Source organism: Diceros bicornis, assembly GCF_020826845.1.
Source record: "Diceros bicornis minor isolate mBicDic1 chromosome 16 unlocalized genomic scaffold, mDicBic1.mat.cur SUPER_16_unloc_1, whole genome shotgun sequence".
Classification (NCBI taxonomy): domain Eukaryota; kingdom Metazoa; phylum Chordata; class Mammalia; order Perissodactyla; family Rhinocerotidae; genus Diceros; species Diceros bicornis.
Window position 1 is genome coordinate 1,757,996 of NW_026690870.1, and position 12,762 is coordinate 1,770,757.

A 12,762-nucleotide genomic window follows, 5' to 3' on the forward strand; every position below is an offset into this window, starting at 1 on the left:
AAAGATACTCAACATCATTAGTCAACAGAGAAATGAAAGTTAAACAACAGGGGCCGGCCTGGTGGCGCAAGTGGTTAAGTGTGCGCGCTCCACTGCGGCAGCCTGGGGTTCAGATCTCGGGTGCGCACCGATGCACCGCTTGGCAACCCATGCTGTGGCGGCGTCCCATATAAAGTGGCGGAAGATGGGCATGGATGTTAGCTCACAGCCAGTCTTCCGCGGCAAAAAGAGGAGGATTGGCAGATGTTAGCTCAGGGCCCATCTTCCTCACAAAATAAATAAATGAATAAAAGAAAGTTAAACTACAGTGATTAAACGTTACCCAGTGATCAGGATGGTTTAAGTTAAAAATATCAATATCAAAAGTTGATGTGTATTTGGATACTAACTGTTGATGTTGATCTGCAACTCTCATATGCATTTGGTAGGAGTATAATTGATACAACAACTTTGGAAAAATGATATTATCTACTAAAACATATACACACTCAGTGAACAGCAATTTCAGTTTCAGGTATACACCCAACAGAAATACAGACATGCACATCAAAACTGCACTGGAAATTCATAACAGTATTATTTATTATGGCTACAAACTGGAAGCAACCCAGATAGATATAGAATGGATAAATAAAAAGAAAATGTGGTACATACATATGGTGGAACACTATTCAGCCTTAATAAAGAAGGAAATCTTGCAATATGTGACAACATGGATGGAACTTGGGGACATTATGCTAAGTGAAATAAACCAGATACAGAAAGACAAGTATTACATGATTCTACTTACATGACATATCGAAAATAGTTAAATGCATAAAGTCAAAAACTGAAATGATGGTTTACCAGAGGCTGGCTGGAGAGGGAAGTGGGGAATTATTAATCAACAGGCATCAAGTTTCAGATAAGTAAGGTGAATAAGCTCTGGAGATCTGCTGTATAACATTGTATCTTTAGTCAGTTATAGTGTATTGTACATTTAAAATTTGTTAAGAGGATAGATTTGTGTTAAGTATTATCACCACAGTAAAATAATAATTAAAAAAATAAATAAATAATGAGTGGCATATTCATGAAATAGAGTACCATTCAGCAGTGAAAGTGAACATAATCTATAGCTACATACACAGTAGGGATGAATCTCAGAAATATAATATTGACTGAAAGAAACCAGACTTCCAATAATACAGCTGCATGATTCCACTAATATAAACATCAGAAACTAAATTGTAGAGGTTAGAATAGTGGATACCTTTGAGGAAGAGAGCGGATAGCTCCATCTTGCTCCAGAACACCTCTGGTAACATACAAATTGTCATGGCTAACTGCTTGGTAATTCCACCCTCTACCACAAGTCCTGCTCCAAACCACTGGTAGGTTCTCTAATCTGTCTACCTGATCCACCAACGGAAGTGGTGGTGGAACTATGCTCTAATAGTTGACAACTCAATTTTCCCAAATGCCCCAGGTATATGAGTGTCTATCTGTTCATACTGTTCCCTCTTCCTATCATAGAATTCCCCCCTCCCTCTCAGCTGAGAAACTAATACTCTTGATTCAAAACATAGATAGCACCACCTGAGGCAAGAGACAGAGGCAGAAAGTTTTTGTAGTCAGACCCGTCTTTGACTCTTGACTTGCTACTTTGAAGCTGTGTGCCCTTGGTCATAACTATTTAGCCTCAGTTTCTCATCTATGAAATGAGAATAATGATTTCTAGCTCACAGGCTGTTTGAGGGAAATATGTAAGATGATATGATAAGAATTCACTGCACGTTATTTTTCTTTGCTTTCTTTTTCCCTTACAGTATTACTTGCTTTCTGCTATGCACTCCTCTGGCACCTCTGTGAAATAATTTTGGAGCCATTCATAAAAAAGAATTATCTAGTATAGACATACATGGTTTTAGGAGCCAGGGTTACAAAAATGAGTTAGATATGATTGGCAGACAAAGAAATTACTACTTTGGCCAACAATGGCAAGTTATTGAATAAGAAAATGATCTAATGGAATAATTTTGGGAAAAATAATAAGGCCATTATGTACAGAAGAGACTGGAGATTTTAAAGAGAGAGATCAATTAGGAATCTATGGTAGTCATGCTGATCTAAAGGCATCAGTACCTAGCCCACGAGGATGTGTCAATGGAAAGAGGTAAAACAGAATAATACATGAGACACTAAGAAGGAAGAAGCATTAGAAAATTTTTTCTAATAGATATTGTATGTAAAAAGATAATACAATGGGAAGCTATTTTGATGCCACACAGTTAGAAATAGTATTTGTTTATTCTGAAAACAAAAACTCAATATTTTATCAGGCTAACGGTATGTGCTTCCAACTGGGTTAAAGATTTTCAAACATTCAAAAAAGAAAACGAACCCCCACACTATAATAAAATAAAATTCATCAAATGGATTTCTAGATAATAACATTAAACATGAGTTTTATGAAACATCCTGATTGTAATTTTTAAAAGATGATGAGAATTCAGTCACTGTCTTGTCAGAATAAGGAAATCTATCTTGGAAGGAAGAAAATAAAATATGCTGGAAAACATCAAATGGCAATTGTTACTACAAAACAGGAAGGCTAAAAATGTTTCAATTATTAGAGACCTATTTTGATGCTCCATGGCTTGTGAAGGAATTACTGACTCTGTAATGGGACATAAATCTGGAAAATATACACAAGATGAAATTTGTTGCTATTGTTATGAGCTGTTTAAATGGCAAAGTTTTACTTTGACATTTGAATAAAACATCTAATATGCCATTTGCTTAATATATACTTTGTTGCATACTAACTACTGTAATGTAAACTTTTACTGTAGCAATGGAATATAAGGTATAAAGACATTTTTGCACAATGGAAGTGAACGAATGAGTCCCTGAAGGTGAAATATGAACTGCTTGGAAAAAGAAGAATAGAACATATTCGCAGAATGCCCTAAGGTGGTCTGGGAATATTTACCCCCAAATAATATTTCATCAAGCAGGTCACATAATAGTGCTGCTGATGCTAAGCACTGAACTAAGATTCCTAAATAGAGACTAAATGTTTGTGATATAGAAAATAAATTACGTATTTACAATAGTAGATAAATAGCCCGTATTGAAAAAATGCTTTTAGAAGAATCTTGGCTTGCCAAAGATCAAAACCGATTCTAGAGTTTTCATCAGTGGCAGATATGTGGGCGTTTGTTTTGAAGTAACAGAGTAATCATAATGGGGAAGATGCATTCAGGAGAAAGAAAAAACAAAAAAAACTTCCAAGGTAAAATCACGGAACATCACAATAACTATGAACAAATGTCCTAAGTATTAAATTCCTGGATATAGCTCATCTGGAAGGAGAGTATTGTACCTTGTTTTTATGCTTACACAAATGTTTGGAGTATAACTTCATCCAGAACAGTATTAGCACCTTGAACACTTGTTATTTGTAACCTCATGGAGTTTGCTTCTGAGTTTCCGTGGACACTTAGGAGTAACCTGAAAACAAGCACCATTCCTGAACAGTTAAGATTATCATATTTGGGGAAGGTACACCCAAACCCAGTCTGGGAATGGTGGAAGGATGTGGGAAACGAAGCAAGAAGTTAGTAACCCTACTTAGAAGAGAGTTCATGAAGAATTACGGACAAACTTGGGGTTCCCTATATGCAGAACATAGGTTGGACTAGGTGATTTCTTATTTCACTCAAGTCTAAAATTCTATGATTTTAAGTGTCAGAGAAAAGATACGAATCTTTCCTTGTAGTGAAAACTGTGATTCTTTGTATTAGTTAAGTTGTAATGCTAGCTGCTCCAACAGATGAACACCACATTTTAGTAGCTTAACGTATTAAGTTTATTTCTTGCTCTCACAACAGTCCCATGTAGGTGGCCCTGGTTGGGAGGCCTTCCAAGTATTTTTTCAAGGACCTAGGCTGTGCCCTATTCTAGGTCCTCCAAGACCTCTCCAATCAGGTAGCAGATTAAAGACCCTACGAGGGAAGTTTTTATGAGTCAGGCTGGAGGTGGAGCATGTCCTTTATGCCCATATTCCATTGGCTAGAATTCAGTCTTATCACACGTTCAATTGCAACAGATGCTGGGCAATACTGTCTGTGTGCTCAGGAAGAGATATGGGTTTGTGGGCATCTAGACAGTATCTTCCAATCTTTTTGAGATAGTCAGCCATTTCAAAGAATATTGGATTATGACCACAGTCAGGTAGGAAAATTTCATTAAAAAAAGCTCTAATGAATTTCTCTTGGTCTCTACTGTTAACTCCTCTCTTAAATAACGTTTTTTATTTCCCCTCAAAACCACTGGCTGGTAATAAGATTAGAGGATTTCTCCTAAAACAAGTTTCACACGGTCCATCTGGTGGACAATGGTGAGGAGAATCTGCATATAGAGGTCTTGAGATGTAATGAAGGGGGCCAGCCTGGTGGCGTAATGGTTAAGTTCACAGGCTCCACTTTGGTGGCCCAGGGTTCACTGGTTCAGATCCCAGGCACGGACCTACACACTGCTCAACAAGCCATGCTGTGGCGGCGTCCCACATACAACATAGAGAAAGATTGGCACAGATGTTAGCTTGGGGGCAATCTTCCTCATCAAAAAAAAAAAAAAAAAAAGGATGTAATGAAGATGTCAACAGGAAATGCCTTTTCCTTTTGCCTACTGCATTCTCAGATACTTACTTTATTTTACTTTGTCTAATCTGACATGCAGAACTCAGTTCTTCCATACAAAAATCGACTCATACTAAAATATGAGTGAGAAATATAGACTTTATTTGAGCTATTGTAGGGGACAAGGAGGAACAGTTTGCATGCCACAGCTCATATTCTTGTAAGACACTGTTGATTTCCTAAGTTCTTTCTCAGATATTGTGCCAGAGGGGTTTTCTCTCTCTGGCCCTTCTCTCGTATATATATCCATCAACTTTGCTCACTTCCCTTTTCCCTTCTCAAATGTTCCCCAGAAACTCAAATTCCTCTGCTTCTATTATAGAGAGTTACTTTTCCCTTCCTCTTAAGATGTCATGCTAGCTAATAACCAGACTTCCAGGATCCCAGCTGTTATACTCAGCTTTAAGAAAAGTATTTTCCCAATAAAAATAGCTTTCTCTCAATGAAAGGAATTGTCACATTTGCTTGTAAGATAATAAAAATTTTTCCATCTTTACACTGAGTCTATATTTTCTAAAAACTGAACTTGAGCTGAGTATGTTTTGGCGTACCAAGGAGGACCAAAGGGTTATAATGTCTAGGGCTGAGCATGGCCTTGAATAAAAGATAAATTGTTGGTCAGAATTAACCTGTCCACCACCACTTAGAATTGCAGCATGGCTCTGGGGTAGTTAACATAGAGGGATGCCCTTCAAAGATGTTAAGGTGTCAAAAGTGGTTTTAACAGTCTCTTGAATTTCTAAGTTTGTATTTGGGATGAACACTTGTGTTTTGGTCTGAGATGAGTGACCTGAGGGAAAGGAGAGGCAACATAACATAGATACCGGGCCTCAATTCGGTCCTTATTACAGGAATCCTCATTACATATGGTGCCATGTTGGGTGCCCTGGGTTTCTTTCAATCCTACTAGGTATAAAAGTTAACTGCTCGTTGGCCGGGAGTAACATTTATGAAGTTGGAGGATGCCCCAGGGTAGAGCTAACTCCTAGACACCTTGGTAATTAATCTTTTCAGACACAGCATCAACTTCAGAAAACAAGAAATTTGATATCCAAACATTGGAAGAACAGAGTTCATGAGCGTTTATGCCTAAGCACGGACTCTGCTAAACTGTGGCTTGTTTCTTTGGGAATGATAATCCTATCCCCAGGGTATGCTGTGACCCCCAGATGAAGGTGGAAACCAGTAGATGTAATCTCTGTTTCCTTATTGCATGTACATTCTGGGAGTAGTTGAGTTTTCCCAGAGCATTGTTAAATCCAGGTCACGGTGGATTAGAAACCAGATCTGTTAGGATCTAGGATAATGAGCCCAGAGCGGACATGCCTAAGTGCCACTCCAAAGTAGAAACCACTGAGAACAGATCACTGGAAGTCTTTATTTGTGGATCGTAGCATAGCCTGTCATATGGAAAATGCTGGATAATGTTAACTAATGCAGTAGACAAAGCTAGCTTGTAGTATTATACATTCTTATCCCCTTCCTGACACATGGAATACTACTGCTCGGCTTCCTTGCTGTTGAGTAGAGCTGTGCCACTAGATTTGGTGAATGAAATGTGAGCAAAAGTGATACACATCACTTTCAGGCAGAGGTAGTGAAAAGCCCATTCATAACTCTTCATCTTTCTTTACCTACTGGTCGTGGAGGAGGCCTCAAGTTGAGACGAAAGAGCCAACACATCAAAGTAAACTGGATCACTGGAAAATCCATGCAACACAGCTGCCCTAGAATCACTTCTGAACCTGCAGTGAACTTTGCGTAAAGGAACAAATTGACTTTTATCTGAGATTTTTTTCTTCCTTTCTTTTCTTTTTTTCTCATAGAAGCATAACCTAGACCTTCCTGACTAGTACAGCTATTATTGTTGTTGTTATTATTATCTCAAAAGATGCTCTTATTTAACAAGTGCTGAATTTAATTATTTTGGAATGCTGCTTTCCAATAAGGAATTTGTAATTTGGAGTAATCATTGATTTTTCTTTTTCTTATACCTACATTCGATCTATTAATAATTCTTTTAGAATTCACCTTCAAAAGACATCACAAATCCAAAAACTTTTCACTACTTTTAAACCATCTTAATCTTTTATCTGGATTACTACAATAGCCTCTTAACTCATCTTCTGCATCCCTGCCTCCCTCCCCAGTCTATGCTCAACACAGCAGCTAGGGATCCTTTTGAAGAGTAAGTCAGATCATGCCACTTCTCTTTTCCAAACCTCCAAAGCTTCCCATTTTGCTTAACATAAAAGTCAAAGTCTTTACAAATGTCTACAAGCCCTACCGATATCTTCTCTCTCTCTCTTTTTTTTTTTTTTTGTGAGGAAGGTCAGCCCTGAGCTAACATCTGTGCTAATCCTCCTCTTTTTCTGCTGAGGAAGACTGGCTCTGAGCTAACATCTATTGCCAATCTTCCTCCTTTTTTTTACCCCCCAAAGCCCCAGTAGATAGTTGTATGTCTTAGTTGCACATCCTTCTAGTTGCTGTATGTGGGACGCAGCCTCAGCATGGCCGGAGAATCCGTGCGTCGGTGCGCGCCCAGGATCCGAACCCGGGCCGCCAGTAGCGGAGCGCGTGTGCTTAACCGCTAAGCCACCGGGTCAGCCCGCCCTACCGATATCTTTTTAGTGAGGCCTTTCTTGACCATTCTATTTAAAATTTCAGACCGCCTTCTATGTTCCCCCATATCCCCTCCACTCTTTATCTCCCTTCTCTGCTTTATTTTTTTCCATAGCCCTTGTTGAAAAGCTTAGTCATTAATTACTTATTAACTTTATTATTGTCTATGTCCCTCTGCTATAATATAAAGTCCATAGAGTTGTTTGTTTACTGCTATATCTCCAGCATCTAGAATAGTGCCAGGCATATTTAGCACTCAATAAATAGTTTTTAAAAGAGGAAATAAAGATTTCTATCCGGTTAGTGCAAAATAGGTTCATTGTCATATTCGTTATAAATGAATAGGGATATGTAATTATTTAAAAAGTGTATGTCCTTTGTTGTTAAAAAAAAAATGCAACTTAAAAACATGTGCCATTAAGAGTGCAGATTAAGTTTTATAATTAATTATCATTGTAGAACCTCATAATGTGTTTTACATCCTTTTGGGATCTCCAAGTAGAGACAGGAGTTTTATTATAATTTTTTGAGGCATAATTTGTCACATAAAACTGCTCTAATGAGAAGAGTTATAGAATTGTATTTAAAGCCGATCAGTCACTCTGCTGAAATGTTGAATATCCCACTGTTCCTGGCAATATAAATTAAAACAGATAAAGAATTTTCTTTGTAACGGGACACAGGTGAGTTATGACAGGAGTTTACTTGGACTTCCTTTTTTTCTGTTTATGTTTCATTAAGTATAAGTAGGGGGCTGGCCCTGTGGCATGGAGGTTAAGTGCGCTCACTCCGCAGCTGGCGGCCCAGGTTCAGATCCCGGGTGCGCACCGCTGCACCGCTTGTCAGGCCATGCTGTGGCGGCGTCTCATATAAAGTAGAGGAAGATGGGCATGGATGTTAGCCCAGGCCCAGTCTTCCTCAGCAAAAAGCGGAGGATTGGCGTGGATGTTAGCTCAGAGCTGATCTTATTCACACACACACAAAAAAAGAAAAATATAAGTAGAATTCAAAATTTCCCTTAGGTAGAAAAGTTTTCCCTTAGTCACCTGTTATTGTGATTGAAAAGTTTTCCTGTTATGCCTGATATAATAAAATTGACCTATGAAAAAACCAAGCTTATACATATTAAATGAGTAAAAGTCATTTGATAGCATTAATGTAAAAATTCTTAATTTTGAATACTGAATTTAATATTGCTCCTTCTCATCTCTTGACTTTTAAAATGTGTTAGGGCATTAAAAAGAGGTGAATGGAGGGGCTGGCCCTGTGACCTAGTGGTTAAGTTCGGTGCACTCCACTTCGGCAGCCCAGGTTCGATTCCCAGGCACGGACCTACGCCACTCGTCAGTGGCCATGCTGTGACAGTGACCCACATACAAAATAGAGGAAGACTGGCCCAGATGTTAGCTCGCGGTGAATCTTCCTCAAGCAAAAAGAGGAAGATTGGCAGCAGATGTTAGCTGAGGGTTAATCTTCCTTAGCAAAAAAAAAAAAAGAGATGAATGGGTTACCACTTTTTTGTGTGTGTGTGAGGAAGATCAGCCCTGAGCTAACATCCATGCTAATCCTCCTCTTTTTTTTTGCTGAGGAAGACTGGCTCTGAGCTAACATCTATTGCCAATCCTCCTCCTTTTTTTTCCCCAAAGCACCAGTAGATAGTTATATGTCATAGTTGCACATCCTTCTAGTTGCTGTATGTGGGACGCGGCCTCAGCATGGCCGGAGAAGTGGTGCGTAGGTGCGCGCTCAGGATCCCAACCTGGGCTTCCAGTAGCGGAGCGCGTGCACTTAACCGCTAAGCCATGGGGCTGCCCCGGGTAACCACTTTTTTAGCTACACAGTTTTCCTAGTAAAATTAGAGTCTGTTGAAAGTTACCTGCAGATTAGCATATTCATTATGCATTTTATAAAAACTTACAACTGAATAATATAATTTCAGATAGAAAGAAGGAAAGGAACCTGAGTGCTGCATCCCTGATGAAACCCTGATGAACCCCAATAATAGTGTGAATTTGTGCTGGAAATCTTAAGTTTCAGTTTACATAAATAACTTTATTTTCACTAATTCCTACAGAAACTTACTAAAATTAGGGTTCGATATAAAAATTGTTGTGCAATATTATTGAGATATTTTATTACAAGAAAATAATTATTAAATAACAAAAGTTAAATGCAAAAAAGAACCCTTCCAAATAAATTCTATTTAGCTGTTTAAGGCTGTTTCAAAAGTTATGGTTTATTGGTGTTCTGAGAAGGCTATCTCATCACCTACCTATTTGTCCCCCTCTCACCACCTGTACATTATTTTGTAGGTACTAGAAAATATCCTCCAGTAATATGATGTCATTTCTTTCCCTGGAAGTAAAACAATGCGATCCCATGAAGCAATTACATAAACACATTCGGTTACAAATTTCAAAAAAACTCAATAGTAACCATCTTCCACCATGCAGTTGGGACCTAAAGATGACCCAGAATTGTTTGGTTCACACCAAAAAAGTCAGTTAAGATTCAGAAATCATAAAAAACAAATGGTACAAACATATCTTAAACATTTTATCTTTACTTAAAATATATAAATGTCCATTATTCATGAATTTTCCTTGAGTACAAGTCTCCTGATATATTCTTTCTGGCATGAAAAAATACTCAAAATGGCGTGATGGAATACACAAATTGCCTCATTTCTGATTTCTAGTTTCTGTTTCTTTAAAGTGAAATAGGAGTTGATGATACTTATAAAGCAATTTGAGTGCAGCCTTTTTAGACTTTTAAGACTTTCCCCCCAATTTTTACAGTTGCCTTGAACACTAATTTGACAGCAACATTTTAAAAGTGACTCACCTTTATTGAGGCTTTACAAGGCATTAAATTTAGTTTTTATAGATATAAATCTTTCTTTTCACATTTGTATTTCTTTGGTTTTAAATTTTGCTGTTATATTTTGGCATTTATTGATAACTTAATAAAATGGAAAATATTGTATTAAATTTAAAAATATTAAAATATTAATATTCATTTATAATTTAATAAGAATATTTTATTAAATTAAGTGATTACACTAATAAGCACAGTTGGCTTAAATAGGTTGGGTATCACATATATAACTCTTAGAAATCTCGCAACTCCTCTGGGAGAGTAGCATACTAGGAGGCACTAGAAAGGAGCCTCAGGGTAAGATTCATCGGACCATGGGGCGTCAGTCAGCCAGTGGGAGTGAGGAGTTAAGTAAATGGCAATTAGGAGAGCTGCCACTGTGACTGATTTTATGGAATACTATTGAGGTTTTATATAACCACCGCATTCCCATGCTTAATACTTCTGAATATCTGAAACCTGGGGCAACTAAACTTTCCAGAGTTATATTAGTGTATTTGATTAATATTAAATACAGTTATTCTGGTTCCTGGCAGATGGAGGTCAGTGCTGTGATTCTCAGTTTTGTGTTTTGCTGAGGCAGCTTTGCTTTCCTTTTGCTCTGGGTCTACATCTTTCCACACTTTCCAATGTCCACCTGTCACCCTTGGCCACTTTCTCTTAAGTCCACATACTAATCTGGGCTCTTGAGGGGCTTATAGATGGTAAGAAGAGCTTAGGAAGAACAACCCCAAGCAAGTGTATCATAAGCAGAAAAAATGTTTTTCTTGAAAACCAAGAACAGAAAGCTCAAATAATCTTCTTTTATCTCTTTCCCCACGTGACCTTTAATAAAAGGTAAGGTTTAGGAATAGAAGAAGAGAAGAAAGAAAAGGGGAAACCACCTTCCCAATTAGGAGATGCCCTGGGGCCATCTGCCTTTTACCCATAAAGGAAGCAAGTTTCTTAGAGAAAAACTGAGTGAGGAAAAGCCAGATGTAACACCACATGTATTCCTGGGACTTTAAATAGTCCTTCTCCAACGAAAGGCTCAGAAGTGTGCCTTTGGGGCAGGTAGGGGGATAGAAGCCCGACAGCTAGGACTCCACGTCAGTTGCCTCGGGCCGTGACATAAACTGAAAAAGGTTGAGAAAGTACTGCTTTAACCTTTTCACTTGTCGCATGAAGAACACCAGCCCCCAGCGTTGTTGCCTACTTTTGTTTTTATCTCTCCTTGCCCTCCTTTGGAGGCGAAGTGAAGCAAGAAACACCTTGAGTTCCCTCAAGTACACAGCGGATAGTAGCTGCTATTTTGTCCTCCTCCTCTTAACCCACATGGTCTTAACACTTAGGGTGTTGCTGCTCCGTTTGAGGGAGATTGCAGAGTATCAGAAATGCCTTAACTGCACATAATCCTCACCACAGCTCCCCGACATCATCTAGAGATGGGCCATTCAGCCTCCTCAAGGCCTGAAGTTTCCCCCAGAAACATCTGAAATAGGAAGGAACAATACTCTTAACTGAGAGGGTGCATGACAACTCTGGAAACTGCACATGTGGCTGGGACTGGGAGCTAGCCCCTTAAGGTAATCTGACCCAAAGATATTTTTTATATTTGGCTTGCACTTTTAATAAGTAAATACTGAATTTGAATGTATATTTAAATTAGGCTAGATAGGCTTACTCCAATCTACAAAAGGCAACTCCTTCTTTCAGATTCTGTTATTTCCTATTTTATTGCCCTCTCTCCTCATCTCCCAGTATACCTTATACACATACAAACGGTTCTCCACTTATGATGGTTGGACTTGTGATTTTTTGACTATATGATGGTGTGAAAGTGATATGCATTCAGTAGAAACTATCCTTCGAGTTTTGACTTTTGATCTTTTCCCGGGCTAGCAATATGCCGAACGGTACTCGCCTGTGATGCTGGGCAGCAGCGGCGAGCCGCAGCTCCCAGTCAACCATGCGACCACAAGGGTGAATCACTGACACACGCACAACCGTTCTGTACCCACACAACCATTTTGTTTCACTTTCAGTAAGTATTCAATCAACTACATGAGATATTCAACACTTTATTATAAAATCGGCTCTGTGTTAGATGATTTTGCCCAACTGTAGGCTAATGTAAGGGTTCTGAGCACATTTAAGGTAGGCTAGGCTAAGCTATGATGTTTGGTAGGTAAGATGTATTAAATGCATTTTCGACTTATGATATTTTCAACTTACGATGGGTTTATCGAGTCGTAACCCTGTAGTAAGCCGAGTAAGATCAGTATTTGTGCAACTTCCCTGTCCTCTCCAAGCATTTGCACTTGCTGCTTCCTGTTGCTGTCTGCAATAGGTAAAGTGGTCTCCTTCTGTTCCTTTCCTTATTGTAAAGTATCTTTAGCTCTATATTGCCCAGCAAATTTCACCACCCTGTAATACAAGAATAATACCTAACATTCATATAGCTCTTATGTGCCGGACACAATTCTGTATTTTCTACATGTATCAGATCACTTAATTCTCACAACAAATTTATGGGTAGGTACAATTATTTTTTCTATTTTAAAGAAAAGCAAAGAGGTTAAAAGACTTGCCAAAGGCA